The following is a 20,191-nucleotide window of genomic DNA, read 5'->3' on the forward strand; positions in this document are numbered from 1 at the left end:
ATGTTTACCACATACGACTGGGAAAAATTGATTTCAACGGCCCTCCGACTGGTAATTACTGGTAGTAAACTAGTCTATCATTCTTGCGCTCCAAGTGGGAGGTGGAAATTTACCAGTTGTGAAGTTGTAAATACCAGTTGGATGTATTCATGTGCTTTGAACTCGTTGGCTAATTGCCAACAAGTTGTGTCAACAAACTAAAGGTATAGCTATCAGGCTTGTAAACCAATTATAGTGTTCAAAAACATTATGAATAGATTGCTTTGTAGTTGCATGTGTAACAGTTTAACTTTATGGCGTCCCCTCGCGCGAACCAGGGACCCTCTGCGCACATCAACAACAGTCACCCACGAAGCGTCGTTACCCATCGCTCCACAAAGGTCGCGGCCCTTGCAGAGCAAGGGGAACCACTACTTCAAGGTTTCAGAGCAAGTGACGTCACCGACTGAAAGGCTGCTAGCGCGCACCACCGCTAACTAGCTAGCCATTTCACATTGGTTACACATGTAACTGCTGAAAATGTTGTTATAGAAGTACTTTCGTTAGTAGGTGAAGTCAGAGGTCACCATATGGGAGAAGTCAGAGCTCAAGGATAATAGACACATTTACCACTAGTAAATACCAGTTGGAGGGCCGATTCAAATGTATTTTTCCCAGTCATGTGTTAAACATATATAAAGATGAAATCTCTATCATTCTCTATGTCCCATTATGGTGTCTGGTTATGAACTGAGCAATAGCACATGGGCCTGTATGGTTTATGCCCAGTATTTTTATATCAGTAGGCCGTGTTCAATTTCCATACCATAAATGGACAAATGTAAATTGCCCATATAGACTACTATTATATGCGCCATTGTTCTAATTTTTCGCACTTGAATAACATCAACAACATGACTGCTGACTCAGCCCACGACAGTGGGAGGGAGGGGTGAAGGACAAGGAGACCAGATACAAGACTCCAGGGCCAGCCGAGTATTGCAGCCTATTGCCGTCTTCGACAGGCTGTGTGTGAGGGCGGGAGGTCCTGTCTGAACACACAAACACCAATTTGACAGCTTCGTTCATAACAGCTCCGTGCTGGTTGTAAAGCGCAAGAAGTATGATTGACCTGACTTCTGCATGAGGTGGTATCACCGAAAATGCTGCACGCAGTTTCTACCCAGCAGCCAGGAGACTCACATACAGGTGTGATGAGTGTTTTAAAAGATCAAATTGACATTTTCGATCAATGAAATAACTCAATATTAAGTCATATTTGCATTTAAATTAGGCCGTCATCGGGAGTATGGAATTATGAGACGCAAAAACGAATCTATGATCCTATGAAAGGGCCGACTTGTGTGCCTATGCCATGAATCCCACACCAACAGTAATAGCAACAACAACAGCAAGACACACTTGGAAATTAAAATAGGCCAGGTGTGATGAGCAGTTATTTTGAGTTAAAACTCCATGTAGTCTCAAATCAAATGTATTTGTCACATGCAATGAATATAACAGGTGTAGACTTTACCATGAAATGCTATACAGTCCTTTCCCAACAATGCAGAGCTAAAAAGTAAAAACAAATGTGCTAAATAAAAAAAATGGAAATAGTAACACAATAAAATAACAATAACAAGGCTATATACAAGGAGAAACGGTACCAGGTCAATGTGCAGGGGTACGAGGTAGTTGAGGTAATTGAGGTAATATTTACATGTAGGTAGGGGTAAAAGTGACTAGGGAATCGGGATAGATAATAAACAGAGTAGCAGCAGCGTATGTGAAGAGTGGGAAAGTGGGTCTATGGTCATGTCTACACTTGACACTTACATGCGACTTCTGCTATCAAAATATGAAGATCGCATTGAAAAGACGGGTCTAGACGGACAAAGTTTAGCTGGCTAGTTAGCTGCAATAGTTAGCTACTGCCATCAGTTGTTGTTGTGTTATTATCATATTTTGCCTATTTCACCGTTTGTAGAATGCATACTAGCATTTGAATATACTGTAGCCCAGGAAAAGGGAATCTGGACACACTGTGGACACGGTAGACACATTTAAATGTAGGTGTAGACATATGATACGTTCGGAATTCCATGATCAGAACTCTAAAACTGCATGAACTGTGCTTGGCCCTCCTATGTTGAGCATAATAAACCTATCCACCGGATGTGTACCAAACTCAGTAATAAAGCCTCTCTTGAAAAAGCCAAAACTTGACCCAGAAAATATAAAAAAACGATCTGCCTACATCAAATCTCCCATTCCTCTCAAAGATGTTAGAAAAAGCTGTTGCGCAGCAACTCACTGCCTTCCTGAAGACAAACAATGTATACGAAATGCTTCAGTCTGGTTTTAGACCCCATCGTAGCACTGAGACTGCACTCGTGACGGTGGTAAATTACCTTTTAACTTCTACTTCATCACAATCCCGGATCCGGGAGCACCCCCATCAGTAAAAAAGCTGACTAGCATAGCCTAGCATAGCGTCACAAGTAAATACTAGCATCTAAATATCATTAAATCACAAGTCCAAGACACCAGATGAAAGATACACATCTTGTGAATCCAGCCATCATTTCTGATTTTTAAAATGTTTTACAGGGAAGACACAATATGTATTTCTATTAGCTAACCACGATAGAAAATAACACAACTTTTTTTCCCCACCATTTTTTTCCTGCATAGGTAGCTATCACAATTTCGACCAAATAAAGATATAAATAGTCACTAACCAAGAAACAACTTCATCAGATGACAGTCTGATAACATATTTATTGTATAGCATATGTTTTGTTAGAAAAATGTGCATATTTCAGGTATAAATCATAGTTTTACATTGCAGCCACCATCACAACTCTCACCAAAGCAACTAGAATAACTACAGAGACCAACGTGAATTACCTAAATACTCATCATAAAACATTTATGAAAAATACACAGCGTACAGCAAATGAAAGACAAAGATCTTGTGAATCCAGCCAATATTTCAGATTCTTTAAGTGTTTTACAGCGAAAACACAATATAGCATTATATTAGCTTACTACAATAGCCAACCACACAACAGCATTGATTCAAGCCAACAATAGCGATAACGAATAAACCAGCAAAAGATATTCATTTTTTCACTAACCTTCTCAAACTTCTTCAGATGACAGTCCTATAACATCATATTACACAATACATATAGAGTTTGTTCGAAAATGTGCATATTTAGCGGCACAAATCGTGGTTATACAATGAGAATAGTAGCCAAGCTGCCAACAATATGTCGGGAGAAATCTTGGGAGAGGCACCTAATCTAATCAGTAACTAATCATAAACTTGACTAAAAAATACAGGTTGGACAGCAAATGAAAGATACATTAGTTCTTAATGCAACCGCTGTGTTAGATTTTTTAAATTAACGTTACTGCGACATACAGCGTGCGTTAAAGCGAGACCGCACCGAAATTAATGGCGGAACAGTAGTTTTACATTTTTCAACAAAACAACGAATTAACATCATAAATACTTCTTACTTTTTGATGAGCTCCCATCAGAATCTTGGGCAAGTTGTCCTTTGTCCAGAGGAATCGTTGCTCGGTTGTAGATTGTCGCCTTCAACTTTGGAATTAGCAGTAAACATTAGCCATGTGGCGAAGACGTGTCCAACTCACCATAACGCAGCACAAATAAAATACCGAAAATCGCAATATACTGATATAAACTGATATAACTCGGTTTAAAATAACAACATTATGATGTCTTTAACACCTATATCGAATAAAATCAGAGCCGGATATATCTAAGGCCTATAACGGTAGCTTTCCAGAACGCCATCCTGAGGTCTGTCTTGCGTCATGGCGAAAGATGAAAAGACTGGACCCCACGTTCCCAGCCCATTTATATGGCCTCAGATCTGCCTAGCAACTCCATTCCAATTCTCACTATTTGCTGACATCTAGGGGAAGGCGTATGCAGTGCATCTCGACCAATAGAAGACATGCAAATTAATAAACTGACCCCAGAACAGCCTGCCTTATTTCAGATTTCTCACTTCCTCCCAGGAAAATTGCTCCAACTTGAGTTAATTCAAACGGTTTTAATTCAAACGGTTTTAGAAACTAGAGTGTTTTCTATCCAATAGTAATAATAATATGCATATTGTACGAGCAAGAATTGAGTACGAGGCAGTTTAATTTGGGAACGAAATTTTTACAAAGTGAAAACAGCACCCCCTATTGAGAAAAGGTTTTAATTAATGGCGTAAGACCAAGGCTCTGCATCTGTCCTCGTGCTCCTAGACCTTAGTGCTGCTTTTGATACCATCGATCACCACATTATTTTGGAGAGATTGGAAACCCAAATTGGTCTACATGGACAAGTTCTGGCCGGGTTTAGATCTTATCTGTGGGAAAGATATCAGTTTGTCTCTGTGGATGGTTTGTCCTCTGACAAATCAACCGTAAATTTCAGTGTTCCTCAAGGTTCCACTTTAGGACCACTATTGTTTTCACTATATATTTGACCTCTTGGTGATGTCATTCATAATCATAACTTTCACTGCTATGCGGACGATACACAGCTGTACATTTTGATGAAATATGGTGAAGCCCCAAAATTGCCCTCCCTGGAAGCCTGTGTTTCAGACATAAGGAAGTGGATGGCGAAAAATGTTTTACTTTTAATCCCGGACAAAACAGAGATGCTAGTTCTAGGTCCCAAGAAACAAAGAGATCTTCTGTTGGATCTGACAATTAATATTGTTTATTTTATTTTACCCCCTTATTTTACCCCCTTTTTTCCCCCCCAATTTCGTGATATCCAATTGTTAGTAGTTACTATCTTGTCTCATCGCTACAACTCCCGTACGTGCTCGGGAGAGACGAAACACAACCCAACCTAGCCGCACTGCTTCTTAACACAGCACGCATCTAACCCAGAAGCCAGCCGCACCAATGTGTCGGAGGAAACACCGTGCACCTGGCGACCTTGGTTAGCGTGCACTGCCCCCGGCCCGCCACAGGAGTTGCTGGTGCACGATGAGACAAGGATATCCCTACCAGTCAAACCCGGACGACGCTAGGCCAATTGTGCATCGCCCCACGGACCTCCTGGTTGCGGCCTGCTTCGACAGAGCCTGGGCGCGAACCCAGAGTATCTGGTGGCACAGCTAGCGCTGCGATGCAGGGCCCTAGACTACTGCGCCACCCAGGAGGCCCTTACAATGAATCTTGATGGTTGTACAGTTGTCTCAAATAAAACAGTGAAAGACCTCAGCGTTACTCTGGACCCTGATTTCTCTTTTGACGAACATATCAAGTCTGTTTCAAAGACAGCTTTTTTCCATCTATGTAACATCGCAAAAATCAGAAATTTTCTGTCCAAAAATGATGCAGAAAAATGTGTCCATTCTTTTGTCACTTCTAGATTAGACTACTGCAATGCTCTACTTTCCGGCTACCCGGATAAAGCACTAAATAAACTTCAGTTAGTGCTAAACACGGCTGCGAGAATCTTGACTAGAACCCCAAAATTTGATCATATCAATCAATTTCAATTTCAATCAATGATTGATTGAAAGCTGTCTTTCAATCAATCAATTTCAATCAATTTTATTTTATATAGCCCTTCGTACATCAGATAATATCTCGAAGTGCTGATCATATTACTCCACTGGCTTCCTGTTAAGGCTAGGCCTGATTTCAAGGTTTTACTGCTAACCTACAAAGCATTACATGGGTTTTCTCCTACCTATCTTTCCGATTTGGTCCTGCCGTACATACATAAACGTACGCTTTCACAAGACGCAGGCCTCCTTATTGTCCCTAGAATTTCTAAGCAAACAGCTGGAGGAAGGGCTTGCTCCTTTAGAGCTCAATTTTTATGGAATGGTCTGCCCAACCATGTGAGAGACGCAGACTCGGTCTCGACCTTTAAGTCTTTATTGAAGACTCTCTTCAGTATGTCCTATGATTGAGTGTAGTCTGGCCCAGGGGTGTGAAGGTGAACGGAAAGGCACTGGAGCAATGAACCGCCCTTGCTGTCTCTGCCTGGCCGGTTCCCCTCTCTCCACTGAGATTCTCTGCCTCTAACCCTATTATGGGGGCTGAGTCACTGGCTTACTGGGGCTCTTCCATGCCGTCCCTAGGAGGGGTGTGTCACTTGAGTGGTTGAGTCACTGATGTGATCTTCCTGTCTGGGTTGGCGCCCCCCTTGGGTTCATGCCATGGGGGAGATCTTCGTGGTCTATACTCATCCTTGTCTCAGGGTAGTAAGTTGGTGGTTTGAAAATATCCCTCTAGTGGTGTGGGGGCTGTGCTTTGGCAAAGTGGGTGGGGTTGTATCCTTCCTGGTTGGCCCTGTCCGGGGGTATAGTCAGATGGGGCCACAGTGTCTCCCGACCCCTTCTGTCTCAGCCTCCAGTATTTATGCTGCAGTATTTTATGTGTCAGGGGGCTAGGATCAGTCTGTTATATCTGGAGTAGGAAGTCTTTTACATACATGTTTTACATACATGTGTAACAGTCCTGACCTGTTTTATGTTGTTTTTATGTGTTTATGGTCAGGGCATGTGTTTTGGGTGGGCAGTCTATGTTATCTGTTTCTATGTTGGTTTTGGTTTGCCTGGTATGGCTCTTGATTAGAGGCAGGTGGTTTGCGTTTGCCTCTAATTAAGAGTCATATTTAGGTAGGGCATTCTCACTGTTTGTTGGTGGGTGATTGTCTCCTGTGATGTCTTTCGTCGTTGTCGATGTGTTTTTCACTTACGGGACTGTTTGGCTGTTCGTGTGTTTCGATGTAACGTTCCTGTCCGTGAGTTTACGTTTATGTATGTGAGTTTATGTTCAGGTTCCGTTCTACGTCGTTTTGTTATTTTGTAGTTTTGAAAGTGTTTTGTTTTGTTTCGTGGCTGTCAAATATATAATAAAGATGGCATATTTCCCTGAACCCGCATTTTGGTCAGAAGATCCTTCTCTCCTCACCTCATCTGAGGATGAGGAAAGCGACAGCCTTAACAGAATCACCCACCAACAAACAGTGACCAAGCGGTATGGGAATGCTCGACGGAGCAACAGGAACTTCTGGACTTGGGAGGAGATCTTGGACGGTAGAGGACCTTGGGCTCAACCAGGGGAATATCGCCGTCCTAAGGAGGAGTTGGAAGCAGCGAAGGCTGAGCGGCGCTGGTATGAGGAGGCAGCGCGACGACGCGGTTGGGAGCCCGTGAGTAAGACCAAAAAATTTCTTGGGGGGGGGGCACACGAGGAGTGTGGCAAAGCCAGGTAGGATACCCGAGCAAACTCCCCGTGCTTACCGTGGAGGTAGAAGGCGTTGTACTGGTAAGAGACCGTGTTATGCGGTAGAGCGCACGGTGTCCCCAGTACGCGTGCTTAGCCCAGTGCGGGCTATTCCACCTTGCCGCACTGGGAGGGCTAGGTTGGGCATCGAGCCGAGTGCCATGAAGCCGGCCCAACGTATCTGGTCACCAGTACGTCTCCTCGGGCCGGTGTACATGGCACCAGCCTTACAGGTGGTGTCCCCGGTTCGCCTGCATAGCCCAGTGCGGGCTATTCCACCTCGCCGCACTGGCAGGGCTACGGGGTCCATTCAATCTGGTAAGGTTGGGGAGGCTCGGTGCTCAAGAGCACGTGTCCTCCTTCACGGTCCGGTAGACCCGGTGCCACCTCCATGTACCAGTCCTCCGGTGGCAGCCCCCCGTACCAGGCTGTCTCTCCGGGTTCTCTCTCCTGCTGTTTCCTCCTCTCCAGCGCAGCCGGTGCCTAGACCACGCACCAGGCTGTCTCTCCTTCTCCTCCCTACAGAGCTATCCGTCTCCCCAGCGCCATCTGAGCCATCCGTCTCCCCAGCGCCATCTGAGCCATCCGTCTCCCCAGCGCCATCTGAGCCATCCGTCTCCCCAGCGCCATCTGAGCCATCCGTCTCCCCAGCGCCATCTGAGTCATCCGTCTGCCAGGAGCCTGCAAAGCCGCCCGTCTGCCATGAGCCTGCAAAGCCGCCCGTCTGCCATGAGCCTACAGAGCCATCCGCCAGACAGGAGCCGCTAGAGCCGTCAGCCAGACAGGAGCCGCTAGAGCCGTCCGCCAGACAGGATCTGCCAGAGCCGCCAACCAGACAGGATCTGCCAGAGCCGCCAACCAGACAGGATCTGCCAGAGCCGCCAACCAGACAGGATCTGCCAGAGCCGCCAGCGAGCCATGAGCAGCCAGAGCCGTCAGAGAGCCATGAGCAGCCAGAGCCGTCAGAGAGCCATGAGCAGCCAGAGCCGTCAGAGAGCCATGAGCAGCCAGAGCCGTCAGAGAGCCATGAGCAGCCAGAGCCGTCAGAGAGCCATGAGCAGCCAGAGCCGTCAGAGAGCCATGAGCAGCCAGAGCCGTCAGAGAGCCATGAGCAGCCAGAGCCGTCAGAGAGCCATGAGCAGCCAGAGCCGTCAGAGAGCCATGAGCAGCCAGAGCCGTCAGAGAGCCATGAGCAGCCAGAGCCGTCAGAGAGCCATGAGCAGCCAGAGCCGTCAGAGAGCCATGAGCAGCCAGAGCCGTCAGAGAGCCATGAGCGTCGAGAGCCGTCAGCTTGCCATGAGCGTCGAGAGCCGTCAGCTTGCCATGAGCGTCGAGAGCCGTCAGTCTGCCATGAGCGTCGAGAGCCGTCAGCCTGCCATGAGCGTAGAGAGCTGTCAGCCTGTCATGAGCGTAGAGAGCCGTCAGTCTGCCATGAGCGTCGAGAGCCGTCAGCCTGCATGGACCTGCCAGAGCCGTCCAGTCAGGACCTGCCAGAGCCGTCTAAACAGGACCTGCCAGAGTCCTTCAGCCGGGATCTGCCCCTTGTCCCGGTGCTGCCCCTTGTCCCGGTGCTGCCCCTTGTCCCGGTGCTGCCCCTTGTCCCGGTGCTGCCCCTTGTCCCGGTGCTGCCCCTTATTCCGGTGCTGGTCCTTATCCTGGTGCTGCCCCTTGTCCCGGTGCTGCCCCTTGTCCCGGTGCTACCCCTTGTCCCGGTGCTGCCCCTTGTCCCGGTGCTGCCCCTTGTTCCGGTGCTGGCCGTTTATTTAGGGGAGGGTAGTGTTAGGGTGGTCATTAGTAGGGGTAGACAGAAGAGGGGAGTGACTATGGTGGTGTGGGGAGAGCGTCCTGAGCCGGAGCCACCACCATGGTCAACTGCCCACCCAGACCCTCCCCTGGACTTTGTGCTGGTGCGCCCGGCGTGCGCACCTTGAGGGGGGGGTACTGTAACAGTCCTGACCTGTTTTATGTTGTTTTTATGTGTTTATGGTCAGGGCATGTGTTTTGGGTGGGCAGTCTATGTTATCTGTTTCTATGTTGGTTTTGGTTTGCCTGGTATGGCTCTTGATTAGAGGCAGGTGGTTTGCGTTTGCCTCTAATTAAGAGTCATATTTAGGTAGGGCATTCTCACTGTTTGTTGGTGGGTGATTGTCTCCTGTGATGTCTTTCGTCGTTGTCGATGTGTTTTTCACTTACGGGACTGTTTGGCTGTTCGTGTGTTTCGATGTAACGTTCCTGTCCGTGAGTTTACGTTTATGTATGTGAGTTTATGTTCAGGTTCCGTTCTACGTCGTTTTGTTATTTTGTAGTTTTGAAAGTGTTTTGTTTTGTTTCGTGGCTGTCAAATATATAATAAAGATGGCATATTTCCCTGAACCCGCATTTTGGTCAGAAGATCCTTCTCTCCTCACCTCATCTGAGGATGAGGAAAGCGACAGCCTTAACAACATGTTTATATTTAGTTCATTTAGCAGGCACTTTTATCACACCATAGTGCCATCACTTTACTGTCTCCATGGGGAAATGATGTTGAAGTATCATTTACATGTTTAAAGTGGCGTTTAAATACAGTAGACGACAAAATTCATAACAGTTACAGTACCAGTCAACGGTTTGGACACACTGTAACATGTGTGCTGAGAGTTGGGGAAGCAAGTACAGGGAGTGAATTATTTCATAAATAAATTAATGAACATGGACAAAACAAGAAACACGAGCAGCGTACCACCCTGCATACCACTACTGGCTTGCTTCTGAAGCTAAGCAGGGTTGGTCCTGGTCAGGCCCTGGATGGGAGACCAGATGTTGCTGGAAGTGGTGTTGGAGGGCCAGTAGGAGGCACTCTTTCCTCTGGTCTAAAAAATATCCCAATGCCCCAGGGCAGTGATTGGGGACACTGCCCTGTGTAGGGTGCCGTCTTTCGGATGGGACGTTAAACGGGTGTCCTGAGTCTCTGAGGTCATTAAAGATCCCATGGCACTTATCGTAAGAGTAGGGGTGTTAACCCCGGTGTCCTGGCTAAATTCCCAATCTGGCCCTCAAACCATCATGGTCACCTAATAATCCCCACTTTACAATTGGCTCATTCATCCCCCTCCTCTCCCCTGTAACTATTCCCCAGGTCGTTGCTGCAAATGAGAACGTGTTCTCAGTCAACTTACCTGGTAAAATAACGGAAAAATAAAAAAAATAAACAGACATGAAACAACAGAACAAAAACCAATAACGCCTGAGGAAGGAACCAAAAGGAGTGGCAGATGTATGGAAGGTAAACAAGAAGGTGATGAAGTCCAGGTGAGTCTGATGAGGCGCTGGTGCGCGTTAACGATGGTGACAGGTGTGCGTAATAATGAGCAGCCTGGTGACCTAGAGCACAGGAGAGGGAGTATGACACACACCTATTTTCTACATTGTAGAATAATAGTGAAGACATCAAAACTATGAAATAACACATATGGAATCATGTAGTAACCAAAAAAGTATTTTTTTAAATCTAAATATATATTTTTTGAAATTCTTCAAAGTAACCACCCTTTGACTTGATGACAGCTTTGCACACTCTTGGCATTCTCTCAACCAGCTTCATGAGGTAGTCACCTGGAATGCATTTCAATTGACAGGTGTGCCTTGTAAAAAGTTAATTTGTGGAATTTATTTCCTTCTTAATGCATTTGAGCCAATCAGTTTTGTGATAAGGTGGGGGTGGCATACAGTAAATAGCCCTATTTGGTAAAATACCAAGTCCATATTATGGCAAGAACAGCTCAAATAAGCAACGAGAAACAACAGTCCATCATTACTTTAAAACTTCTTAGGGATAGCCCCCTTTATTAAAATGTTGACCCCGATTGGTGCTTATTTGACAGTTACAGTCAATCAAGTGAAGAATGCCCGCGTCATTGGCGAGCCATGAAGGCATCGCACTCTGACCAAATTGGGTGTCCTATAGGATTTACTACACCCCTAATGATATAGTGAAGTCTGGTTATGTTCTAGGATCTCTGAGGAATAAATATGAACATGATTTGACTGGTTGAAACAACGTTTAGGGTTAGTTGATTTTCACAGATTCCTTTCTTTGCAAAATGAATGAGTGGAAAAACAAAATCGATTGTGCATGCTATATGGAACTTTTTAGGATATAAAAAATGATTTTATCTAACAAAACGACACTTCATGTGATCACTGGGGCCCTTTAGATGATAAATCAGAGCAAGGTTTCTGAATGAAAGTACACATTTCACCTTCAGAGGTGAATTTATCAAACTTATCGCTGTGAAAAAAAGTATTTTGTTGTTAGGAGCTCTCCTCAAACAATAGCATGACATTTTTTTCACAGTAATAGCTACTGTAAGTTGGACAGTGCAGTTATATTAACAAGAATTTTAACTTTCAGCCAATATAAGACACTTACAGATGAAGTCGGAACGTTACATACACCTTAAACTCTGTTTTTCACAATTCCTGACATTTAATCCTAGTAAAAACTCCCTGTCTTAGGTCAGTAAGGATCACCACTTTATTTTAAGAATGTGAAATGTCAGAATAATAGTAGAGAGAATTATTTATTTCAGCTTTTATTTCTTTCATCACATTCCCAGTGGGTCAGAATTTTACATACACTCAATTAGTATTTGGTAGCATTGCCTTTAAATTGTTTAACTTGGGTCAAACGTTTTGGGTAGCCTTCCACAAGCTTCCCACAATAAGTTGGGTGAATTTTGTCCCATTCCTCCTGACAGAGCTGGTGTAACAGTCAGGTTTGTAGTAGAGGTTGACCGATTAATCGGAATGGCCGATTAATTAGGGCCGATTTCAAGTTTTCATAACAATCGGAAATCGGTAATTATGGACGCCGATTTTGCCGATTATTATTATTTATTTTTTTACACCTTTATTTAACTAGGCAAGTCAGTTAAGAACACATTCTTATTTTCAATGACGGCCTAGGAACGGTGGGTTAACTGCCTTGTTCATGGGCAGAACGACAGATTTTTACCTTGTCAGCTCAGGGATTCAATCTTTTTTTTTTTTTTCTTCTTTTTTTTGGGGGGGGTGGATCAGCTTAATATTGCGGAAAGAATGTTGCTTCCAATGTAATTGTCTGCCTCATTTCCAATCCCCCATATTTTTTGGGGTAAATATATATATCCATTCACGTATGCATACATATACACATATATACATACACATACCTACATAGACATACATACTTTTTTAAAGAGTATACCTTTATTATTATTCCCCGCAAACCCTACCACCGATCCCCCAATTGGAGTAAACTGATAAACATTTCTGTTTTTACCTTCAATTTATACATTTTATACACATTTTACAGACACAGTCTACTTTATAATAGTTCTCTCTTGTTTGTTCTTAGTCCTTCCTCTATTTCTGTTGTCCATCCAGTTTGATTTCCACTTGTAACTGTGCTATTTCACAATAGCTCCGCACCTATACACATTTCACAGATCCCGTATGCCCTACATTGTTTATCTTGTTATTAGTCCCACCCTTCAGCTCCACTCAACCTTTCCCATCTATCTTCCAACATCATCCATTTCGGATTTTTATTTGCCATATATTTTTCAACTGTGCTGTGATGCTTCACAAAAGATTTGAATCTTCCTATTCTCATAGCTTCCACGGATTGTAAATTAAAAATAAACATTTTTGCTAAAATAATTATTATATTATTGATTGATTGACTATGGCTTTTCAAATCCCCCAGTATTGCTATCTGTAGCGTTAGTTCTACGCAAATGTTGCAATTCTTCAACCATTCCTGGACCTGTGACCAAAAACGAGCTACATGTGGACAATACCAAAATAAATGGTCTAATGACTCTGCCTCCTCACAGCAGAATCTACAGAGCTGGGAAGATTGTATCCCCCATATATATAAAACATTCTATTAGTTGCAAGAATTTTGTACAATAATTTAAATTGAAAAATTCGAAGTTTTGAATCCGGCGTTGTTTTGCGTATCAATTCATAAACCATGTGCCATGGAATGGGTACATCGAAAATCTCTTCCCAACTATTTTGCAATTTATATGGCACAGCTGTAAGTTTTTTGGTCCTTAAATGAAATTGGTATATGTTTTTATTTATCACACTTTTCTTTAACCATTTATGTTCTTTAATATAAGGCCGACATACAAGTTCCTTACTTTTATCCCCTTCCACCTGCCTCTTCCATTTTTGTGGTAATGCTGCAATTAATTGGTTGTAATTTTGGGTAGAGCAGACATTTCCATATGTCTGTGTTAGCTGCATGTGTGACATTACTCCACCAGTCCTATTTATGATATCATTCACAAAAATTATACCTTTTTTAAACATTTCTTCGATAAATAGTTTTTTTTATCAATTACTATATTTGAATTTAACCACAAGATTTGTTGTACTATTTGTTCCGTCCTTTCAGGTGGATTAAACTGAAATTGCAACCAACTTTCTAAGGCTTGCTTAAAAAATAAGGATATTTTGGAGATTATTTCCTTTTCAAGCAACCAAAAGTGAGCAGGTGTAATCTGAATAAAGGGAAAAAGGCCCTTCTTGAACATAGGATGAGACATTCGTACCAATCTACTAGAGAACCAGTTTGGATTTAAGTATAACTTTTGTATGACTGATGCCTTTAGTGAGAGGTCTAATGCTTTAATATTTAATAATTTCTGCCCTCCGAATTCATATTTGTTATATAAATAGGCCCTTTTAATTTTATCTGGCTTGCCGTTCCAAATAAAATTGAATATTTTTTGTTCATATAATTTAAAAAGCAGGTCACTAGGTGTAGGCAAAACCATAAGCAAATAGGTAAACTGTGATATGATTAAAGAGTTAATCAGGGTGATTTTTCCACAAATAGACAGGTATTTTCCTTTCCATGGTAGCAAGATCTTATCTATTTTTGCTAACTTTCTATAAAAATTTATTGGAGTGAGATCATTTCTTTCTTTTGGATTTGTATACGAGTATGTCCACATCACCGTCAGACCATTTAATTGGTAGACTACATGGCAATGTAAAATGTGTATTTTTTAGTGATCCAATACGTAATATGGTACATTTATCATAATTTGGTTTTAATCCAGAGAGGATAGCAAATGTATCTAGATTCTCTAAGAGGCCGTGGAGAGATTCTAGTTGTGGTTTTAAAAGAAAACATGAATCATCAGCGTACAATGACACCTTACTTTTTAGGCCCTGGATTTCTAATCCCTTAATATTAATGTTTGATCTAATTTTAACAGCTAACATTTCGATGGGAATAATAAATAGATATGCCGATAGTGGACAACCTTGTTTTACTCCTCTAGATAGTTTAAAACTTTCTGAGATGTAGCCATTATTTACTATTTTACACCTAGGGTTACTATACATAATTTTTACCCATTTTATAAGAGATTCCCCAAAATTGAAATATTCTAGGCATTTATATATAAACTCCAGTCGTACTTTATCAAAAGCCTTTTCAAAATCAGCTATGAAAACCAGGCCTGGTGTCCCCGATATTTCATAGTGTTCTATTGTTTCCAGTACTTGCCTTATATTATCTCCAATGTATCGTCCATGTAAAAAACCTGTCTGATTAGGATGAATAATATCTGACAAAACTTTTTTTATTCTATGCGCCAAGCATTTTGCTAGGATTTTTGCATCACAACACTGAAGTGTAAGAGGTCTCCAATTTTTTAAATGGACTGGATCTTTATATATACCACTTGGGTCCTGTTTCAGTAATAATGATATCACACCTTCTTGTTGCGTGTCTGATAATCTATCATTTATATAGGAGTGGTTTAAACAAGCTAATAATGGTCCTTTGAGTATATCAAAAAAATGTTTGTATACTTCCACTGGTATGCCATCCAGTCCTGGAGTTTTCCCATCCTTAAAGGCCCCAATTGCATCAAGTAGTTCCTCCTCTGTAATTAGGCCTTCACATGAGTCTTTCTGTACAGATGTTAATTTTACATTATTATTAGGGGAAAAATCCAGACAATTAGTTTCAGTTAGTGGAGATGGAGGAGCCTGAAACGAAAATATATTCTTAAAGTACTTTACTTCGTCTTTCAAAATATAATTTGGTGAATCATGCGTGACTCCATCATTTGTAACAAGTTTTAATACGTTTTTTTTGGTAGCATTTCTATATTGAAGATTGAAAAATAATTTGGTGCATTTTTCCCCATATTCCATCCAGTTCGCTTTATTTTTGTAATATATTACACTGGATCTTTCTTGAATAAGTTCCTCCATTTCTTTTTGTTTTTCCTCTAACTTATTCTGTGCCTCTATGGTACCGTTTTTATTGTTATCTAACTGTACTGTTAGTCCTTCAATTTCCTTTGTTAATATGGACTCTTTTGATCGAAATTGCTTTTGTTTTATAGATGAGTAATGAATTGCATGGCCTCTAAAGCCACACTTAAAAGTGTCCCATACAATATGGGGATCTGCTGTACCTATGTTATGTCTAAAAAAGTCAGTTATAAATTCTTCTGTCCTAGTTCTAAACAATTTATCATCTAGTAGGCTTTGATTAAATTTCCAATATCCTCGCCCACGTGGAAATTCTGTAAGAGTAATATATATGCCAATTATGTGATGGTCCGACCGCAGTCTCCATATATCCACTAATTCCAATATATCCATGACATTCCTGATTTCCTTAAGTGCCTGAGGGTGATAGTTTGTAGTGTGATTTCCTTTCCGGTCCATAGAGGAATTTAAGACCGTATTAAAATCTCCCACTATAATAATAGAGTCTAGTGTTGCTTGTAGAGTTGATACATTCTTATATATATTGTCAAAGAAGCTTGGATAATCATTATTCGGACCGTATAGGTTAATAAGCCATATATGTTTATTGTCCAATAACATATTTAAAATAATCCATCTACCTTGAGGATCTGTTTGGACAAGTTGCACATTTGGATCAAAGTTATTATTAATTTAAACCATCACCCCTTTTGAATTTCTTTGCCCATGGGAGAAATATATTTCGCCCCCCCAGTTCTTTTTCCACAAAACTTCATCTAAAACTGTCGAATGGGTTTCCTGTAAACAGTAGATATTATAATCCTTCTCTTTTAGCCAGGTAAATACTGATCGTCTTTTCTTATCTGCTAAGCCATTACAATTGTAACTGGCTCTACTTATTTCACCACTTACCATAATGAGACACACCTTTCAATTATTTTTATCAAAATATATGTTTGTAAACGTCCTATTAAAAAGTAACATAATGATTGAGTGTCTATATAGTTGTACCATGACATTTGCATCTCCACTAAGCAAACCTCCAATTGGTCCCCACTATTCCACCCGCCAAAAGCCCCCATCTCGAGTTGGGTTGTCATCCCAATGCCCGGCAGACCACCCCCGACCCCCCGCATCGCACAGCCCCGGACCGACTGGGATCCATCCTTCGAAAAGTGCACACAGCGCCATCCACCGAACCGAAGCAGATCCATTGCCAAATGCATTTCCATCGCCCTCACCTCTATTTTTATTACATATTGCTGTGAATCATCCTCTATAGTCCCTAACATCTTTTACTTCTTCCTTCGCAACAGTTGTGGGATACACACATACACCCACACACATTCAGCCCTTACCCCCACACAACCATAAGCTCACCCTCTCAACAATTGCACCATCCCAGAGCCCAACTCAAGATGGATCATGATTTACAAATGTACTTGCAGTTGCAGCTGCATGAGAAGGCCTGCAAGACCGCGCAAAAAATGAGCATAAATTTAGAGATTTATTTACCATTGTCACATCCTAAATGATGGAGGTCAAATGTACACCTTCTTCCTGAAACACCCACAATACGGTCATCCATTTTGACCATGTTCCCAAGCATCTCCATGCAGTCCGACTTGATTTCGTGTCACCAGGGCCACAATAATATACCCCCTCTCTGAATGTCCGAGTGTGACCCCCTCCCCATGGGTTACTGCAGCTAGTGTTGCCAGCACTGCCACTGCCTGGGTGGGGGCACCCCACCGGAATCCCCACCGGCTAGGTACAAGGTCGTCAAGGTTCTCATTAGCAGCTTTGAGAATTTCCTTGTTTATTATGCTCTCCCTTTAGGGGGCTTTGGCTTTGCAGGACCAACCCTGCCAAGCAGGCTCAGAATCTTGAGGGGGCAGTGCTGCTCTTGGTCCCTGACCTCATTTTGGCTGCATACAGACCGCTTACAGCATGCACATAAAACAGTTAGGGACTTCTCCTTAGTATCTGGGCCATTCATGTGGGTGTCTAGGGTATAGGGCCATGGACCGTACCATTAAAATAGGATAATAAATAATTAGATATAATTTATTTTAAAAATGTAGTTCCCCATGATAGGACAATAAATAAATAAGACGTATAATTCATTATAAAAGTATATCCATCATCTGAACAACATTGAAAGCCCTCTCATACCTGGCCCACAGCAATACACTGGCTCTGGGATATGCAACTATTTCATTACTCACTCACTCAACTTTCCAAACATAACAAATAAAAATAAACACACACCACACCATCCACACATACTGTGCTTTCTGTTTACTTAGTTTTTATCTTCACTATGTAGAAATAGTGCTTGTGTTATATATGAAGATTTGAAGATTTATAGAAAAGCTATATTTTGTATTGTATTGTTACAATCAATAACCGGGCTTGAATTGTGTTTATTTTCCTCATCTATGAGAACTTTGTAATTTTTAAAATAACCATGGAGTAGTCTTTGTGTCTCTGAACAACTGGTTATCAATATATAGTTTATCAACGACGAGAGCTACTCGTTTCGCTTTTTGTAACGGCGTTCCTCTCTCTCTTCATAAGAAGAGGTGGAGTAGTGATCGAGCCAAGGCGCAGCGGGTTGTGAATACATGATGATTTATTAAATAAACAAAACAGACAAAGACGAAAACGAACTATACTTGATATAACTAACAAAATAACAAAACGATGTAGACAGACCTGAACAAACGAACTTACAAATACACGAAGCACGCTGACACAGGAACAGACTACATAAACGCACGAACAAACCGAAACATTCCCGTATGGTGTAACATCGACACAGACACAGGAGACAATCACCCACAAACAAACAGTGAGAACACCCTACCTAAATATGACTCTTAATTAGAGGAGAACGCAAAACACCTGCCTCTAATTAAGAGCCATACCAGGCAACCAAAACCAACATAGAAACAGATAACATAGACTGCCCACCCAAAACACATGCCCTGACCTAAACACATAAAAAAAAAAACATAAAACAGGTCAGGACCGTTACACTTTTACTCTATTTTCTTTGAAAATTGGATACAGAACTTTGCGCCGTTCTGCAATTTCTTTCGGAAACTGATCATTCATGCCAATTTTGGTCCCAGCAAGTCTTTTACCCAGGCTTTTAACCATTATTTTATCTGATTCAATCTTGCAACCTTACGGATAACTAGTCCAGCGCTCTAACCACCTACCTCACGAGGAGCCCGCCTGTTTCGTGAATGCAGTAAGAAGCCAAGGTAAGTTGCTAGCTAGCATTATACTTATCTTATAAAAAACGATCAATCAACCAATCATAATCACTAGTTATAACTCACATGGTTGATGATATTACTAGTTTATCTAGCATGTTCTGCGTTGCATATAATCGATGCGGTGCGCATTCGCGAAAAAGGACTGTCGTTGCTCCAACGTGTACCTAACCATAAACATCAATGCCTTTCTTAAAATCAATACACAGAAGTATATATTTTTAAACCTGCATATTTAGCTAAAAGAAATCCAGGTTAGCAGGCAATACTAACCAGGTGAAATTGTGTCACTTCTCTTGCGTTCATTGCACGCAGAGTCAGAGTATATGCAACAGTTTGGGCCGCCTGGCTCGTTGCGAACTAATTTGCCAGAATTTTACGTAATTATGACATAACATTGAAGGTTGTGCAATGTAACAGGAATATTCAGACTTATGGATGCCACCCGTTAGATAATATACGGAACGGTTCCGTATTTCACTGAAAGAATAAACGTTTTGTTTTCGAGATGATAGTTTCTGGATTCAACCATATTAATGACCTAAGGCTCGTATTTCTGTGTGTTATTATGTTATAATTAAGTCTATGATTTGATTGAGCAGTCTGACTGAGAGATGGTAGGCACCAGCAGGCTCGTCAGCATTCATTCAAACAGCATTTTCGTGCGTTTTGCCAGCAGCTCTTCGCAATGCTTCAAGCATTGCTCTGTTTATGACTTCAAGCCTATCAACTCCCGAGATTAGGCTGGTGTAACCGATGTGAAATTGCTAGCTAGTTAGCGGGGTGCGCGCTAATAGCGTTTCAAACGTCACTCGCTCTGAGACTTGGAGTAGTTGTTCCCCTTGCTCTGCTGCTTCGAGGGTGGCTGTTGTCGATGTGTTCATGGTTCGAGCCCAGGTAGCTGCGAGGAGAGGGATGGAAGCTATACTGTTACACTGGCAATACTAAAGTGCCTATAAGAACATCCAATAGTCAAAGGTATATGAAATACAAATCGCATAGAGAGAAATAGTCCTATAATTCCTATAATAACTACAACCTAAAACCTCTTACCTGGGAATATTGAAGACTCATGTTAAAAGGAACCGCCAGCTTTCATATGTTCTCATGTTCTGAGCAAGGAACTGAAACGTTAGCTTTCTTACATGGCACATATTGCACTTTTACTTTCTTCTCCTACACTTTGTTTTTGCATTATTTAAACCAAATTGAACATGCATCATTATTTATTTGAGGCTAAATTGATTTTATTGATGTATTATATTAAGTTAAAATAAGTGTTCATTCAGTATTGTTGTAATTGTCATTATTACCAATAAAAAAAATCGGCCGATTAATCGGTATCGGCCTTTTTTTAAAGGTCCCAC

Source organism: Salvelinus fontinalis, chromosome 20 (assembly GCF_029448725.1).
Source record: "Salvelinus fontinalis isolate EN_2023a chromosome 20, ASM2944872v1, whole genome shotgun sequence".
Lineage (NCBI taxonomy): Eukaryota > Metazoa > Chordata > Actinopteri > Salmoniformes > Salmonidae > Salvelinus > Salvelinus fontinalis.